Source organism: Capsicum annuum, chromosome 12 (genome assembly GCF_002878395.1).
Source record: "Capsicum annuum cultivar UCD-10X-F1 chromosome 12, UCD10Xv1.1, whole genome shotgun sequence".
NCBI classification, from domain to species: Eukaryota; Viridiplantae; Streptophyta; class Magnoliopsida; order Solanales; family Solanaceae; genus Capsicum; species Capsicum annuum.
Window position 1 is genome coordinate 24,549,335 of NC_061122.1, and position 18,844 is coordinate 24,568,178.

An 18,844-nucleotide genomic window follows, 5' to 3' on the forward strand; every position below is an offset into this window, starting at 1 on the left:
TCAGTGGATTTTTTATCTCCATGAGAGGTTCCCCCATCTCTTGGAAATCTAAGAAGCAAGCATCTGTATCTCTTTCATCCGCTGTAGCAGAATATCAATCGATGAGATGATTAGTTGCGAAGCTCACTTGGTTAACTCACTTGTTGTCTGATCTATCAGTTCCACCGACTTTATCAATACCCATTCATTCCGACAGTCAAGCAGCGATTCATATCTCTAGAAATCCCGTATTCCACGAACGCACAAAACATGTGGAGCTAGATTGTCATTTCGTCCGGCAATAATTGTTTTTCGGGCTCATTTCTCTTCACTGTCTCCCTTCAAAGGATCAACTTACCAACATATTGACAAAATCCCTTTCTGGACCATCGCACCACCGTCTTCTTGCCAAGATGGGACTCACTGCGATCCCCTTCATCTTGAGGGGATGTTGAGAATAAAGAAAAAGTGTCATGACAAGATATAAGTGTTTAGATATTTCTTTTGTTATTTTATTAATTAGCTTTGTGTTTTTATTATTTATCTTGACAAGATACATGTGTTTTTATTATTTAGCTTCTTGCATAAGATACATGTATATATATACATTGGTTCACACATAATAAAGATCATCAAGAAAATTTCCCAAAGTTGGTTCTAACTTTTCTAGAGGTACCGGCCCAACATCAGAAATTGTGAATTAGGTGGCTCAAGCTCTAGTACCATAATAAAGAAATGGATATTGGGTTTAATTGAACCTCAAAAGCTAGTTCACGAGGAGAGGATTGCCCAAGATCATATAATGAGACCAAGGACCCTTTAACCCATTAATGTGGGACTCCAACATGTTTAACACGTGTATTGCTTCCAATATGCAACCCTTTATTTTCCATTTTTGAGGCTACTCGTATTTTTTTTGAGATGCCAAAATGACGATGGCCACTTACATTGTGTACCACCACCGCTCTCACCATTCAATTGAGTTCGCAACTCCACTTAACTTTCCTCCAAACCGTTCTTTCCGTCGCCGCTCAAGAATTGCAATGTATTTTTTTGGATGAACAATAGTGTACAGTTCAAATTCCATTTCACCCGTCAGAGTTTGTAACATGCAAACTTTCTTCTTTTGGTTTTTTCATCTCCTTCTCCCTCTTATGATATCTTAGACAATATTTTTCAAATATGACATACTAGAGAACTATAATGGAGTTTTGTTTGGGGCACTTTCTCCCCTTCTCTTTCATCCTCCATCCCCGCCAGCTCTAATTATGAAAGCTATGTGAAATTTCTTGTGCCTTTGGCTCCTTATTAACTATTCTGCACATGCATGTACTTATTCAATATCCGTGTCAATTTCTTTGTTACCCTTTTAACTTACTTGTGATCTTACATTGAAGTTGGTTGTTCTAATCTTGGAGATTTAACTGAAAATCTAATTGAGCTATTAGTAGCTGCATTGAGGCTGATGGAAGTTGAGGTGAGCAAGATGAAGAGCAGATCATTCAACGCCATCGATGAATGTCCTGAAATCCTATGTTCATTGGGAGAGAAAACATGTTATAATTGATTTTTATTTAAAGAGGTCTCTTTTGAGCATTGTCTATGTAGTTGTGTGATAAATATGTAAGGATGTATCTGAAATTATAGTTGGAGGAATGACCAACTAAATTTCTACTTTGGTGATGGCCGGATTACGTTTTTTATTGATTGTTTTTATCTAATTCTAATTTTATTGCTAAAAAATGATGTGGTAATGGAAATTGGAAGCAATAGACCTTACTATATTGCCGACTTAGCATTTGCTATTTTTAAATTTTACCTCATGTTAATAATAACTATATAACCATCGCATTTCACATGCTTATAACTTTGTATTGTCATATCTGATGTTCGTGTTACACATACCACCTAGAGGTATCTTTGTACCCAACACTCAACAAATAGGACAATCGGTCTTGTCACTAATGTTGGCTTTTTGAGTTCCCATGTAAATGGTCCAGTATCCCTCTTCAATTATTAGGAATTAGGGAGGAATGGAGGATGAATTAACAAAGATGATATGCTGATTATTCAAATTTTATGCTACCTCGGCTCAATGAATTTAGAGCCAGCATAACCTCTATTTATAATGAGAAATATACATGTATAAATAATTACATCTCCTAAAAGATAAGTATTTGTAATCCATAAGATAAGTGTAACAAGAGTCCTAATACACCCCCTCAATCTGGACTGGCAGAGATGACATTTAGATTGTCACGCAAAAGACAAAACTGAGATGAAGGTAATCCTTTTGTAAAAATATCAACAAGTTGTGAGCGAGTGGGCACATATTGAACAACAAGGTCCCCTCGAGCAACTTAGTCATGAACATAATGAAAATCAACATCAATGTGCTTTGGGAGATCATGAAATATTGGGCTACGTGACATATATGTAGCACTGACATTGTCACACAATACACGAACTAGTTCATGTAGGTAAAGATCACGTTCACAGAGTATATGACGAATCTAAGTGGTCTCAACAACAGTATAAACAATAGCTCTATACTCAGCCTCTTTAGAAGATTTGGACACAACAAACCCCGTGATAGAACGACGACTATCAGGCCAGCCAGCCCAGTCAGCATTAGAATAGGCAAGTAGCAAAGAGGCAGAGAAAGAGGCACGTAACAACAATCCGTTGGTGATGGTTCCTTATAGATACCTAAAAATGCGCTTAACATAATGCAAGTGAGTTGTACGAGGAACATGCATAAAATGGGAAACAATACTAACAGCATAGGCAATATCTGGATGCGTCATAGTCAAGTATTGAAGAGCACCAACCATACTCCTGTATTCACTAGGATCTGAAAGTAACTCACCATTCGTAAGAGATATAGAAGTACGAGAAGCAATGGGGGTACGAACAGGTTTGCAGGTATGCATATGAAATTTAAGAAGCATATCAAAAATATATTTTTGTCGAGACAAGTGAAGTCCATATGAGCGAACAACTTGAACATCAAGAAAATAGTGAAGATCACCTAAGTCCTTCATAGTAAACTGATAATTAAGACAAGAAATAAAGTGATCAAGAAGATGTGAAGAACTACCAGTAAGAATGATATCATAACATAAGGTAATAATATGAGCATACTTATGGATAAACATAGATGTCTCTGATTTACTGCAAACAAAATCATGAGCAAAGAGAAATGTACTAAAGAGATGAAACCAAGCACGTGGTGCTTGTTTCAAATCATAAAGAGCTTTAGATAGTTTACAGACATGGTGAGGATATGAGTAAAACCAGGAGGTTATTTTATAAAAACTTCTTCCGTAAGAACATCATGTAAAAAAGCATTTTTAACATCAAGCTACCGAATAGGCCAAGAAAATAAAAATACAATAGAAAGAACAATATGAACAGTATTAGAACGAACTACAGGACTAAATGTTTCGTGGTAATCAATACTTGGCTGCTGATGAAAACCTTGTGCTACGAGTCGTGCTTTGTATAGTACAATAGATCCATTTGAATTATATTTAGTACAACAAACCCATTTGCAACCGATTAAGTTCATGCTAGTTCGAAAGGAACAAGAGTCTAAGTGTTGTTTGCCAAATGTGCATTAAATTCATCAGCCATGACTTGTTTCCACTTTGGACTTTAAACAGCTTGAGAAAAGCAAGAAAGTTCACTTTCCTGGATTGTAGTATCTAAAGAAAGCAACTGTCTTGGTTTTGAGATATCGTATTTAGATCGTGTTTGCATTAGATGAGCGGAAGGAGTGAGATCTGGTGGAGATGAAGTAGGTGTTATTTCCTTCTGTGGGTACGCAGAATCTGTATATGCAGAACAACAACTTCAACTAGAGTTCAAGTATAAACAAGAATACAATAAAGTATATCAAATACCCTCAACACAAGATCAAAATGACCTTTCCAAGAGGTGTATTTTATTTTTTCCAGAAAATAGATGAAACAGACAAGTCGTCCGAATTCATAGAGTTTCCTTAAGAAAACAATTCCGCTCACTGTACCTGAGGTTATTGAATTTTTCCTCCCAAGATAAAATGGCCGTCAATCCAAATATAGAGGTACCTCAAATATTTGGAATCGTCGAACGCACTCAACAGTTTGAATGATCACACAAAATTTTTGAAGACAAGAAGAGTATTTTTTATTCTAAAATTTCTTATCAAAACCTGTGGATGAAAATAAGTTTATATAGCAATAACATGCCTCTTCTGAAAAGAGGCAATGGTTCACTCCAAAGGTTACACCTTTGCTGTAAGTTCATGTCTGTTCATCAAAGATTGCATCTTTTCCTGAATAGTCATCTCATTTCATGAATCAGTGTGTCACTTCATTGAAGGATTACATCCTTCTGAAGCATCATTTCAAACCTTTGCAACCTTCTGTAGCCTCAGTTTAGAACAATGTATCATTTTTAAAGCACCAGTTCAAAAATAATGCATCAGTTCACTTGAAACAGTGTAATTGTTACTACATGTATATATAAATGAAGGTCCGAAACACTGCAGAAAAATTTTACTGTATTTTTTCTTGGCATTCTTCAAAATTCAAATAAAGTTTGTCCAAAATAATAGATCTCATCGATCGATCCCAAGCCGAAACCGAAGCCGAAGCTGAGTGAGCGACGACGACGACGGCGCGAGGCATCTATTATTTCTTGCCTCACTTGCCATATGGAGTAGGTGTTCTTGATTATAAACACTTTCAAGCTCTCTTCTTCCACCAATGTGGGAGAAAGAGTAAACTTTCTAATTTGGGAGTACACTTTCATTTTAGTGTCTCCTTCTCCTCCACCATTTTATTCTCCATTTTTCCATTCACACTTCTTTCATATAGTATGAACCCAACAATAGGTATACAGGAAGAGGTACCACTAGAGAGACACTCAGTAGAAGGACAAGATATAGATACAGGTTCAATAAGGCTAGAGGAAGGGGAATCCGCAGAGCAAGAAGATAAATCAGAAGAAGGATTAAAGGAAATACGTGACCTAGAATGCTAAATGGAGCTAATAAGGGTTATGTGACTATAAGGATGTCAGGAGAAGATGAGGATAAAGAAACATTGCTAGAGCAAGACAATACATGATAAGGAAAGACTAACTCATGAAAAATAACGTGGCGACTAACATAGACACCACCTGTTTTAGGATAACCCTTATAGTTGGAAGCATACCCAAGGAAAACATATTGTACAGAATGTGGTCTAAGCTTGTGAGATACTCGAGGAGTCAAGTTTGGAAAACACACAACCAAAAATGCGAAGAAAGGTATAGTATGGAGACGTGTGAAAAAGTTTTTCAAATGGAGAAAGTCCTTTCAAAACAAGGATAGGTAGTCTATTAATGGGTCAAAATTATTTTTCCTCCCCAACTTTGTCTTAAAAATCAAACTCCCCCCTCAACTTTGAACAATAATCATACTTTCCCCTTTATCCTAATTAACTTTTTAAAATTTCTATTTTACCCTTTATCACTATTTTTTTTATAACTTTTTTAAAATCATCATATTTTCATTTTAAAAAAATTCATATAACAAAATTTTCATAAAAACATAAACATTATCTTCTAGGAAAAAACGTAAGAAATACTAATTAAGTATATAAACTAATGATGATCTTTATGAAGTAAATTAGCATGATAAGAAAATTAGTTTTATTAATAATAACCAAAACAATAATATTTATTTTACAAGTGAAAATAATAAGTAATACTAATTTTATAAACATATTTCAATGCAAAAAATAAAAATAATAAATGAAAGCGATAAACCTCTAGTACCACCACGAACTATGATCAAAGTTATTACGACACACTCCAACTTCACAGGGGTCCTACTATCCCCTGAACTCAAATTTAGCGTATTTTTGTCATTTTTCGTGCTAATGTGGCACCTTTATTACATAGAATGGAGCCCACATCAAAGGTGTCACTCCATTTAAAATGATTGACAAAAGGTATTACGTTAGCTAAAAAGATTGACAAAAATACGCTAAAATTTAGTTTAAGGGGTAATAGGACCCCCGTGAAGTTGACGTGTGTCCTAGCAAATTTGGTCATAGTTCGGAGGTACTAGATATTTTTCTCGAATAAAAATAAAGTTAAATTTTAAAGATTATATTTATTTATGTAAATTATAAACTATGTAATACTCTATTAATGACAATCATAACTTATTTACTGATATAGACAATAGATAATATCGTTTCTTATCATTTGATTTTCATACTAAAAATAGATGTTTTAATTTATCTGCTCAATTTGTGAACTCAAGAGAATTGTATTATATTTTTTTCTACCCTAACTATATAAAGTAACAGTATAGATAAATTTAACGTTTCAAATTATCATTAATAAAGTTAATTTAGCAAAATATGCCTCTAAGAAAAATTTTCTTAAGGATTGTGTTATATCAACAAAAAGTTAAGTAATATGAAACAAATTTAGTAAGAGAGTGATAAAATACGAAAATATACGCACATGCATGTACATACATATGTATATATACACACTTAGGGGAAGGTTATTTGGAAACAAGTTATTCCGGAATTAGTTATCACAAAATAAGTTGTACTAACATGTATGTGTGATAACTTATCTCATCACTGTGGTATAAATAGTGCGACAAATAATTTTGAGACTACCTAATACATCTAATTAAACGCAGGATAAATAATCATGAACTTTATCTCTGAATTATTATAATTATACCTCACACCAAACGACTATTTAATACATATAATACAAAAATAACAATCTTAAAAAATAACATTGAATTTTGTGATAAATTTTAAAAAATATTAATTTGCTTATAAAGTTAATAAACTTAAATAAAATGCTATAAATATCCATGTTAAAAAAATATTCATTACATATAATATAAAAAGATATTACATAAATATAAGATTAAAATTACAAGGACAAAATGGACATTGCATGAGATAAAGGGAGTATGATTATTGTTCAATGTTGAGGAGGGAGTTTGATTTTTTAATCAAAGTTGGGGGGTGAAAGTGATTTTCACCCATCTATTAATTATAAAAAGGGCATAAAATGCAGCATCAATCCAAAATTGAGATGGTAAGGTAGCCTCCGTGGGGATGGTACGTACCATTTCAATAATGTGTCTGATGTTTTCATTCGGCAATCCCATTTTATAGAGGGGTGCCTGGACATGACTTACAAAAATAAATACCCAAATTAAAAAAATATTGAAGCATACTTTTATTATAAAATTCATCACCTCCATCACTCTGAAAAACTTTTATTTTAGTATTAAAAGTGTTCTCCACAAGCTTCCGGAAAGTACAAAAGTGTTGAAAAACTTTTGATTTGCTTTTTATAGGATAAAGCCATGTAAATTGGAAAAAATCATCAACAAAGATAACATAGTAACGAAAACTCAAATTGGACAAAACAGATGATTGCCAAACATTGGAATGAATAATTTCTAAAGGAAAGGAACTACAATGTTCAACGGAAGTAAAAGGCAAGCATTTTGATTTTCCTAATTGACAAGAAATACAACTATCACTAAAAGAATTAACCAAACTAATCTAATTATGTTTCCAAAGACTAACAGAACACGAGCTCCACTATGGCCCAAGCGATGATGCCAGATATCACACCAAACTGACTCACGACAACAAATGCTTGAGGATGAGAGGACATACATGAAGAGGATAAGGGATAAATATCACCCTTACTGTTGGCGTGAAGAAGAGTTTGCCCCGAAGTTTTGTCCTTCACAAAAAAGAAGATGAGTCAAAGTTAACAATACAATCATTATCCTTACATAACCTTTTAACAGAAATGAGGTTATGACAAAGCTTAGGAATATGGAACATAGAGTTCGAGTGCAGAGGACAAGATGAAGAAGGTATTTTTGAATAGCCTAGGTTAGCAATGTTAAGCAACGCACTATTTCCTACCAAAATACGGTCAAAACCAAAGTAAGGAATTTTTCATATAAAATTACCTTCAGAGGGAGTCATATGAGCGGACGCAGCAGAATCAAAATACCAAGTAGCATCATTCGTTTCACCAACCGACATACTGGTGGAAGCATGTTTACAAGACATTTAGAGGTTAAATTAATTGTATTAATATTGTCTAAAAGCACCAACCTTATTTGTAGTATATTATATTGCAATATTTAAGGAAGTTCCGGAATAGATTGGTGCCCTACCCAACTACTAGGTGAGTCAGCAGAGGAAACAAAATAAAATGGAGGAGAAATCAGAGCTAAAGATGCATGTAATTCCATCTAATTCCATTATGACTCTGGATTACCTTTTAGACCAGATTTATCTCTTTGTAGATGAATTCGGAAAAGAGGCTGAACAACCTAGACATGGCTAATCATATCTCCCAAAAGAAGACTTGGGATCTTTCCTCTACTGGCAAGAGTGAAAGCTGTCAATTTTCCTTCTACTGGCAAGTGTTTTTGCAGGATCGTTCACGTATATTATGAGAGATAAAATGTTTACCAACTGTACTATGAGTTAAATTCGAACCATCCCCACCATAAAAAAAGGTATACAAGGCGAGATTCTACTTGAGTATCTGTAATCGAGCTTTGACCTGACCTTTGGATTGATATGTATAAGATATTATATAACTTAAATTTGCTTTCCTTACAATTTTGATTGTCTATACATTGTCTAATCGTAGGAAGTATCTTGCTTATTTTTTGGGGGGATTTTGGTTAGCAGAGAAAAATTTTCTTGATTTAGAGTCGGTGCAATATGATCATTCTAGGGAGGTGATATTCTAGCTATTTAAGTTTCTTTTTCTTCAGTTTTCAAGATTTACAGGTAAATTAATATGCCTCTTTCTGTTAAGTTGAAGCGACTTTTGCTTTAAATATATGAGAGTAATTGATCTTAGTGGATATTTTTTTTTTTGGAGAAAGAATTGATCTTAGTGAATATTTGCATCTTTTTAGATTTGATGTTCCACCTTAATATGACAACTGAAAAATACGAAATTTAAAATTATTCTTCTCTTTAACTTTGGTGAAATTCTTGTTCAGTTAAAAGGGATCCATACCTTATACCTATCCAATAATGAGATATCGATTACACCTGATAAGCTTCGGGGAGGAGAACAAACATACCCTTTTTTGTAACAAGCAAATAAAATAGAAGTAGTGTTTCAACTTTGTCAGTATTTCAATTGAGCTCTGTAAACAATATTCTATTATTGATTCCTAAAGTAGGGAGTAGCTTAAAAATCATAAAGCTTCGTCGGGATCACTTTCACTCTCAATAGGTGTTGATTTAGTTCAAGATACGTAGAAGACTTGAGTCTATCTAACTTGCAAAGCGTTCCTCCTGGTAAAAATATTTCTCACTTTCTAGCATATGGATTTCTCTTTTGAGTAAGAAGTTAAATGTCTGAAAGGTACTTTAGTTTAAAGCTTACTTTGTTTTTTTTTCTTTGTTTTGTGACAGTATTTGTATTATCCCATATTTTGATGATTGAAAAGAAAGAATGACAAAGTCATGCTTGATGGTATAAACTATAAAGAATGTCTCCAAGGATGTTGTGATAATCCTAGAGTTATTATTTTATTTTTAGGTCACTTTTGCTTATAGCCGTCAATATGGCAAAGGCCCGGTGGGCCAGCCCGGCTCGGCCTGTAATTTGATGGGGTGAGCTTTAATTTTTGCAGCCTATTTAAGAACAAGACTTTTTAGCCCAGCCCAGATAATCCATGGCCCATAGGGCTTAAGGAATGTGGGTTGGACTAGCCCGTGGGTCGGTTCGTCAGTCAAATAATAAATAATTTAAAAATAAAATAAAATACTAAAAAATAATAAAAGAGTTAAAAAACAATCAAGTCCAATGATGACTATTGACCGGTTCCATTAACAAAGAAAATGAAAACTGAAAAGTTTCCTACTTTCTTATCTAATAAATAATAAAATAATTAAATATCTACTACTAAAACATAAAGAGTACATTGTACTCTTCACTTTCCTAATTTCCTTAGTTCAGCTAGCCGCCTCCTCTTCACTATATCTCCCTCAACGCACCATCAACTTTCAACCGTGATGTTTTTGATTGACTAGTGCCACCTCTTCGTTTTCTTCCTACTTTGGTGATTCGAGCTCTGGCTCCCTTTTGATTAACAAACATTAATACTATGTATTATTGTGTGATAAATATTTATGTTTATTAACAGTGTAAAATTAAATTATAAAATATTATTTTTTAAAAAGTGGGCTGACCCGTGAGGCCCGCAACCCACAGGGTAATAGCGTGGGCTTGGTGTTTTTTGGCCCGTCATTTAAATGAGCCCGCCCGACTTGATCCTTCAAACTCAAAGCCCATATGAGCTAGCCCAGATGGGTTGGACCAACCCATATTGACAGCTCTACTTTTGCTTCTTTTTTGACATGAAGATCAAAAGTATCTGTGGTAGTGTTAAAAGTTAGTAGGAATAGTACCTTAGCAAAAATATCGGAAGGAGTAATAATTTAAAGGCATAATACATAAATATGACCCTAAACTTGACACTAAATTATAAATTTGACCTTAAACTTTTACAGTGCACAAATATGACCTTTAACTATTCAAAACGGCACAAATATGACCTCTGATCCTACGCGGCAAAACGTGTGTTCAACATGTAAAACTGGCCATGACCAGCGTAAAATCTAAGGGCAAAATACATAAATATGCCCCTAAACTTGACACCAAATTATAACTTTAACCTTAAACTTTGACAGTGCACAAATATGACCTTTAACTATTCAAAACTGCACAAATATGACCTTTAAATTACTTTTCACTATTATTTTTCATTATTTTCGGCTCAAAGATAAAATGGCATCTAATCTCTTTTGTCATTGCGGAAAAAGAGCAATATTGAAGATTTATTAATTAGGTGGGTTAGCCTCATACGAAAAAATCGCACGGGTATGTATATATATTATAAAGCAAAGGGCAAATTTATGTTATATAATATATCTAAATATAATTTATTTAAATATTAAATTAAAGTGAAACTATACTAATAATAATAAAAAATTATTATTTTAATAAAACGTTATTAAATTAACGTTATTAAGTATAGTAGTAGTATATTAAATTAACATTATTAAAATGTTAGTATTAAATTAACGTTATCAAAATGTTATTAAATTAACGCAGGGGCGGACCTACGTGGTTGCCATGGGGTTCACCCGAACCTTCTCGGTAAAAAAATTACGTTGTATATATATGGTAGAAAATATATATTTATGTGCGTATATTAATGTTGAACAACATGAAACAAGACACTTAGATCGCCCAGTAGTGTTATTTGCTCTTCTTGAGCGCTTCCTTCAGCCTACTGCGCGGGTTCGATCCCTACTAGTGACTTTTTTTTTTTAATAAAAAAACAGCTAGGTGCTGCTGCTATAGAAATAATAATAATAATAATAATAATAATAATAATAATAATAATAATAATTTTAAAAAAAATAATGCCGTTTTAACACAAAAAGTAAAATTTTAACAGTGCACAAATATGACCTTTAACTATTCAAAACTGCACAAACATAACCTCCCTCCAAGTCAGCCCTTTTAACGATGTGGCACCGTGTGATTGGATGAGCTTTCCACATAGGCATGAGTGAAACTCACACATGGGGTTACAAAATTGGAGGTCATATTTGTTCAGGTTTTGAATAGTTAAAGGTCCTATTTGTGCACTATCAACGTTTAAGGTCAAAGTTATAATTTGGTGTCAAATTTAGGATCATACTTATGTATTATGCCTAATTTAAATAACATATATAAATAATAGAAATCTAGAAAATTACCGACCTTGATCAAATGATGACTTCCTTTTTTGGCAGTTTTTACTTGAATCATATGCTCTGAACAAGAATGATTTGGATGTTGCTCATGGCATGAAGCTAGATGAAGCGTATGTTGGGTTCGAAATCGAGAGGCCATCATGCGAAAGTTGCTAGTTGCAAATTATGAGACAATAAATTAGATGATAAAGAAAATAATAATAAAATCCATAAAATTATTATATGTTTTGGCCAATGGGCCTACATATTATAAAATATAATATTAAAAACACAAAAACTAATGAGAGGAAAAATCTTCCCCTAAACAAAATTCTCTTAGCGACTACATTGTGACTGCTATTGTGTTATGGTATGAGAAGGGAGGTCTTCTATTTATAGAGTTCCAAAACCTTTTCTCCAAGAAAGAGATTTGCCAAATATAAAAAAGCTTTATATTTTCCTTTCAGGAAAAAATAAAAGTAATTATTGTATTACTTTTATTTTCCTTCTAAGAAAAAGTAAAACTTATATTTGGTAAGAAAATCAGGATAAATACCCTAACAAATCTCTTCTTTTTGGCTTGATTTTCTGGCAAAATATTCTTGATCCTCCTTCTTCACATGATCTTCATATATCACTGCTGCTTACCATATCATTAAAGTTGATATGAGTTAAACATTGGAGCCCTATGCATTCAAAATAAAAGCATGGGTTAATATTATTAGAGCCCCGTGTTATAAGTAACAAGGTATAAAGTGGAGCTTTGTGCATTGAAAGTGAGCACAAGTTAAAAGTGGAGCTCATGCGTTAAAAATCAATGCATGAGTTGAAAGGAGCCCTAACATAAAAGTAAGCGGGGTTGAAAGTTGAAGCCCATAAACATGGGTTGAAAATTGATTTTGGTTTTAAAATGGATTAACAATAGGATTATTGAAATTTTGTTTGAAATTTTTTCTCCACATGTAGCTTTTGGACATATATCTTCATTATCATCAAATTGGTTGCAAATTAATTAGAACCGCCCTGAATTTGTCTTCAACCTTGTTTCACCAAACTATTGGACTTTTGAACCGTAAGCTCTGATACTACTTGTTGGGTTCGAAATTGAGAGGGCGTCATGCGAAAGCTACTAGTTGCAAATTATGAGATGATAAATCAGACGACAAAGAAAACAATATTAAAAATCATAAAATTATTATATGTTTTGATCAATTGACCTACATATTATAAAACCTAACATTAAAAACACAATAACCAATGAGAGAAAAAATCTCTCCCTAAACAAAACTTTCTTAAATGACTACATTATGGATGCTATTGTGTTATGGTGTGAGAAGGGAGGTCTTCTATTTATAGAGTTCCAAAATATTTTCCTCTAAGAAATAGGTTTGCCAAATATGGAAAAGTTTTATATTTTCCTTTTAGAAAAAGTAAAAGTAATTGTATTACTTTTATTTTCCTTCTAAGAAAAGATAAAACTTAAATTTGGTAAGAAAATCAGGGCAAAAACCCTAACAATGTAAGGATGGCTTATGGACTTGAGTAATGTTGCAATTTTGAGCTTTGTTGCTATGGATAACATAAGTTGTAGTAGATCGTGATACTGTTGACTCAGTTGTAATTTGTATGCATTCCTTCTAACAATGAAATTATCCATTTTATTATGTTAGAATTGTCATTACAAGAATGTGTTATGTAAACAAGTATAACGATTGTTAACTTTAACCTGAGAGGTCTACGATATGTATACTTTGCTTTTAATGACTCTTAGAGTGTGTTTGGTATGAAGGAAATTTTTTTTCATGAAAAATATTTTCCTAGTAATGTCTTCATAGAAAACAAGTTGATTTCTCACTTATTTCTTATGTTTGGTTAGTGAGTGAAAAATATTTGCTAGTATTTGATTGGTGAATGAAAAATATTTTTCAGCAAATATATTTTAATGTTTAGCTAATGAATAAAAAATGCTTTTTTAAAAATAATTTTTGACCCCAGAAAATACCTTTTTAAGGATATGTTCAGAGGAAAATATTTTTTAAGAAAATAAGTTGTTCCTTACCTATATTCTTGTGTTCCTTGTTCAAGTAGGAAAATGTTTTGTGAATGTCTTTAGTAGGTTGCAGTTATGTCATATCCTATTTAATTACATCTACCTCAATTCTTTTTCAGCCTACATCTCCTAACTTTTACTACAACCAACCTTTCATCACACCCGCTTGCTCTATTGTCAGGATTTATTAGTAATCTTGTCATTCAATAGAATCAACTCTATAAGATCAATACTAATTTTAGTATTACTAAACTTGTTGATATAATATTTTGTGTGCTCCTTTAACGGAGCTTGAAGCTAAAGTTCGAAAAAACAATTTACCGCAAATAGATTCATTTCTAGGGTTGATATCTTAAAAAAGCTGAAACATGAAGAGGAGTTTAAATTTAAAATTTGGGTAAGATTTGTGTTGGCCTTGGGTTGAATTTTAGCTTAGTTCATAGAAGTTCGAAATCTATGAAGTTGTATTATAACTTTTGTGCTGAATTGTATGAAAATTGTATTTTAGTCTAAACGAGTACTATTCACTACTTAAATCCTAAATTATTCTGATAAGAACCAACCTTATTACCTTCCTTAATTCCATTGTATTAATTAAAAAAGCACTATTTAAAGGCAGATGGGAAGTTTAGTATTCCACTTACTAACATGATACTATAATATATTCCCTTTTGGTCTTGTTCTTCCCTGGCATGCAAGCAGTGACATCAACCAACGCCTCCACCCCTTTTTTATTCTTCATTAGTGTTTTTCAATTTTAGACCCTTGTGGTTTGATTTTTTTTAAAAATAACGAAAGATTTAAGTGCATCAAACTGTTTTTTATTAATTTTTTCAATTTTAATATCGCCAATCTTACTGGTTGTTTTTAACAACTTGATCACTTGGGTCGTGTAATTAATATATATATATATATATATATATATATATATATAAAATCTATAATCTATTAAAAGTGTGAAGACCGTTAGAAAAGTGATTTGAACTTTTGCCCATCAGTAAAAGACTCTTCTTTAGACAAAATTATCTTTTCACTATTTTTTAAATTTATTATTTAATTATTTTTTATTATATTAACTAAACTTCCTAAAATATATGAGACTCCTAAAATATATGATAGGAGAATTAATTAACATTTTTCTTTCTACTGTTCAATTAGAAAAATACTCCTAAAATAGGACTCTATTAAGAAATACTTTTATAAATATGGAGATGTCTGTTAAACTAGAGAACAAATCGGTATGCCTATTGGGAGAATATGATTGATGCTCATCTAACTTGATTCGATTGCATGTCTAGATTGGTGGATGCTTAATTTTACCCTCAACTTCTTCACTGTTTTTGTCAGCATAATAGAGTTCAACATGTGTGTATATATATATATATAGGATCAAAATCAAAGCTTTGTGATCACTATTATATATATATATATATATATATTTTATAGTTTACAGGTCATAGATGAATGTCGGTTGGCTTTGAATGATTTCTTTTGTAAAGGTTTGGTTTAATTGGATTGTCTTGATATCTTTATTATTTTATTATTTTATTTTAATTTACATATGCTAGATGAATGTGGGTCGGCTTTGAATTTTTTTTTAGATAAAGGTTAGTTTTAATTGTATTATCATAATATCTCTATTAGTTTGTTATTTTATGATAGTTTACAGTTCATAGATGAATCTCAATCGGCTTTGAGAAATTTTTGTGTGTAAAGTTTAAGTTTAATTGTATTGTTTTGATATCACTTTTAGTGTATTATTTTATTACAGTTTACAGGTGATAGATAAATGTTGGTCGGCTTTGAGAAATTTTTTATGTAAATGTTAGGTTTAGTTGTATTATTTTGATATCTCTATTATCGTATTATTTTGTTATTGTTTACAGGTGGTAGATGAGTGCCGGACAACTTTGAGAAAATTTTTGTGTGTAAAGATTAGATTTAATTTGAGTAAATTTTTGTGTGTAAGGATTAGATTTAATTGTATTATTTTGATTTCTCTATCACTGTATTTTTTTGTTGCAATTTACAGATGATAGATGAATGCGGATCGACTTTTAAAAATATTTTTGGTAAAGATTAAATTTTGTTGATGAAATTATAATAAAAATACAACTGAAAATTACAAGTGAAGAAAATATAAAAGACTATCTTCTTCTTTTTCTTCGGCTGAGGTGCGGATATCTCGCTCTCTTTAAGGAGATTCAAACCTACTACAGCAAATGTTTCACCGGTCCAACAGTAATCTTCTTGACTTGTCCCCGCAGGACACAACAACCTTCTCACAATAACTCAACAACTCTGGACAAGAGTTGAGTTCAAACCTCCACAAAAAGAACACCTCCCTTCAATTAATGAACTCTTTTTTTTTTAAGGAGTGTAGACCGAGAATTAAGTGGGGCGGCCTGACGCCAGTGAATGCGTGGGAGATAGGGGAGAGGTTAGCGGGAATGGGGGTGTGGGAGTGTAGGGGGGACGTGGATAGTATGTTGGACAGGGCGGCAAGGTGCATCAGGGAGAATGCAAGTGAGGTGTTGGGTGTTTCTAGGGGCTGGGACGAGCACCGTCGGGGGGATTGGTGGTGGAATGAAGAGGTGGAGAAGAAAGTGGGGACCAAGAAAGGAGCGTATGCTAAGTTGGTGGAAAGTAAGGATGAAGAGGAGAAGCGGGTAAACAGGAAAGAGTACAAGCTAGCAAGGAAGGACGCGAAGTCAGCAGTCACGGCTGCTAAGACGACCGCTTTTGAGAGTTTGTATGCAGGGTTACAGGAGAAAGGAGGGGAGAAAAAGTTGTTTAGACTCGCTAAGGCTAGGGAGAGGAAGGGTCGTGACCTCGATCAGGTGAGGTGCATTAAGGGGGAGGACCGTAGAGTGTTGGTGGAGGACGGCCACATTAAGAAGAGATGGCAGTCGTATTTTCATAGGCTCTTGAATGACGAAGGGGATAGAGCTATTGTGTTAGGGGAACTGGAGCACTCAGAGGAGTGTCAGGATTTTAGCTATTGTAGACGTTTTAAGGTAGAAGAGGTTAGACAGGCTGTCCACAGGATGCGAAGGGGTAGGGCGACGGGGCCGGATGAGATATCGGTGGAGTTTTGGAAGTTCGTTGGAGAGGCTGGTGTAAGGTGGTTGACTGGATTATTTAATGAAATCTTCAGGATGGCAAAGATGCCCGAGGCGTGAAGCTGGAGTACCATGGTCCATCTCTATAAGAATAAGGGGGACATTCAGAGTTGCAATAACTATAGGGGAATTAAGTTATTGAGTCACTCTATAAAGATCTCGGAGAGAGTGGTCAAGGTGAGGCTGAGACGGATAGTGTCTATTTCGGAAAACCAGTTTGGATTTATGCCCGGCCGCTCAATGACGGAGGCAATCCACCTGGTGCGGAGGTTGGTGGAGCAGTATAGGGAGCGGAAGAAGGATCTGCATATGGTGTTTATCAATCTGAAGAAGGCATACGACAAAGTCCCCAGGGAGGTGCTTTGGAGATGCTTGGAGGTGAGTGGAGTACCGCTGGCATATACCAGAGTAATTAAGGATATGTATGATGGAGCGAAAACCCAGGTGAGGACGGCGGGAGGAGACTCAGAGCATTTCACTGTCCTGACAGGATTGCACCAGGGATCTACTCTTAGTCCCTTTTTGTTTGCGTTGGTGATGGATGTGTTGACGCGGCGCATTCAAGGGGAAGTGCCGTGGTGTATACTTTTTGCAGACGATGTAGTTCTGATAGATGAGACTCGAGGGGGTGTGAATGACAAATTAGAGGTGTGGAGGCAAACTCTTGAGTCTAAAGGGTTCAGGGTGAGCAGAAGCAAGACAGAGTATGTGGAATACAAGTTTAATGACGTGAGGCGGGAGAATGAGGTAGTAGTGAAGCTGGAAGCACAGGAGGTATGTAAGAGGGATAAGTTCAAGTATCTTGGGTCCGTGATCCAGAGTAACGGTAAGATTAACGAGGATGTCTCGCACCGTATTGGGGCGGGAAGGATGATGTGGAAACTCGCGTCGGGGGTGCTGTGTGATAAGAAGGTGCCGCCTAAGCTTAAAGGCAAATTCTACAGGGTAGTAGTCCGTCCGGACTTGTTGTATGGAGCGGAGTGTTGGCCAGTTAAGAAATCCCACATCCAGAAAATGAAGGTGGCAGAAATGCGGATGTTGCGCTGGATGTGTGGACTGACTAGAGGGGATAGAGTTCGGAATGAGACTATCCGGGAGAAGGTTAGGGTGACTTCAGTGGAGTGCAAGATGCGGGAAGCACGATTGAGATGGTTCGGACACGTGAAGAGGAGGGGCATGGATGCCCCGGTCCGTAGGTGTGAGAGGCTAGCGTTGGATAGTTTTAGGCGGGGTATGGGTAGGCCGAAGAAGTACTGGGGCGAGGTGATTAGGCGGGACATGGAACAATTACAGCTCACCGAGGACATGACCCTAGATAGGAAGGTCTGGAGGGCGCGAATTTCGGCAGAGGATTAGGGCCAGTTTGGGTCGCTAGTGTAGGGAATTACTTGGTGGGAAGTTTATTCCTGTTATGATTCCGTCTTCCGTGTTCCATGTTTTATTACGAATCTGTGTGCTTTCCTCTGTTTTATATTACTTATGGGTGCCGTATTTATGTTATGTAATCTGCTTCTGTGCTTTACTATGTGTTTGTGTGGTATCTCGTGTCTTGAGCCGGGGGTCTATCGGAAACAACCTTTCTACTTCATCAGAGGTAGAGGTATGGACTGCGTACATCTTACCCCCCAGATCCCACTAGGTGGGAATACACTGGGTTTGTTGTTGTTGTTGTTGTTCTTTTTTTCTAAGTTTTGTGAACTCTCTATAATGTTGTATATAAAAATTATGAAGATCACCTCTATTTATAGGAGAGGAAGTCTTCCATGCAATGAATAGGAAAAAGTAAATAGGATAGTAAAGATGGAATATCAATGACTTTTAGGTTGCAAGAGTTACATGAGTTACAACAACATAAAGAATAGAATAATGATGAAATAAAG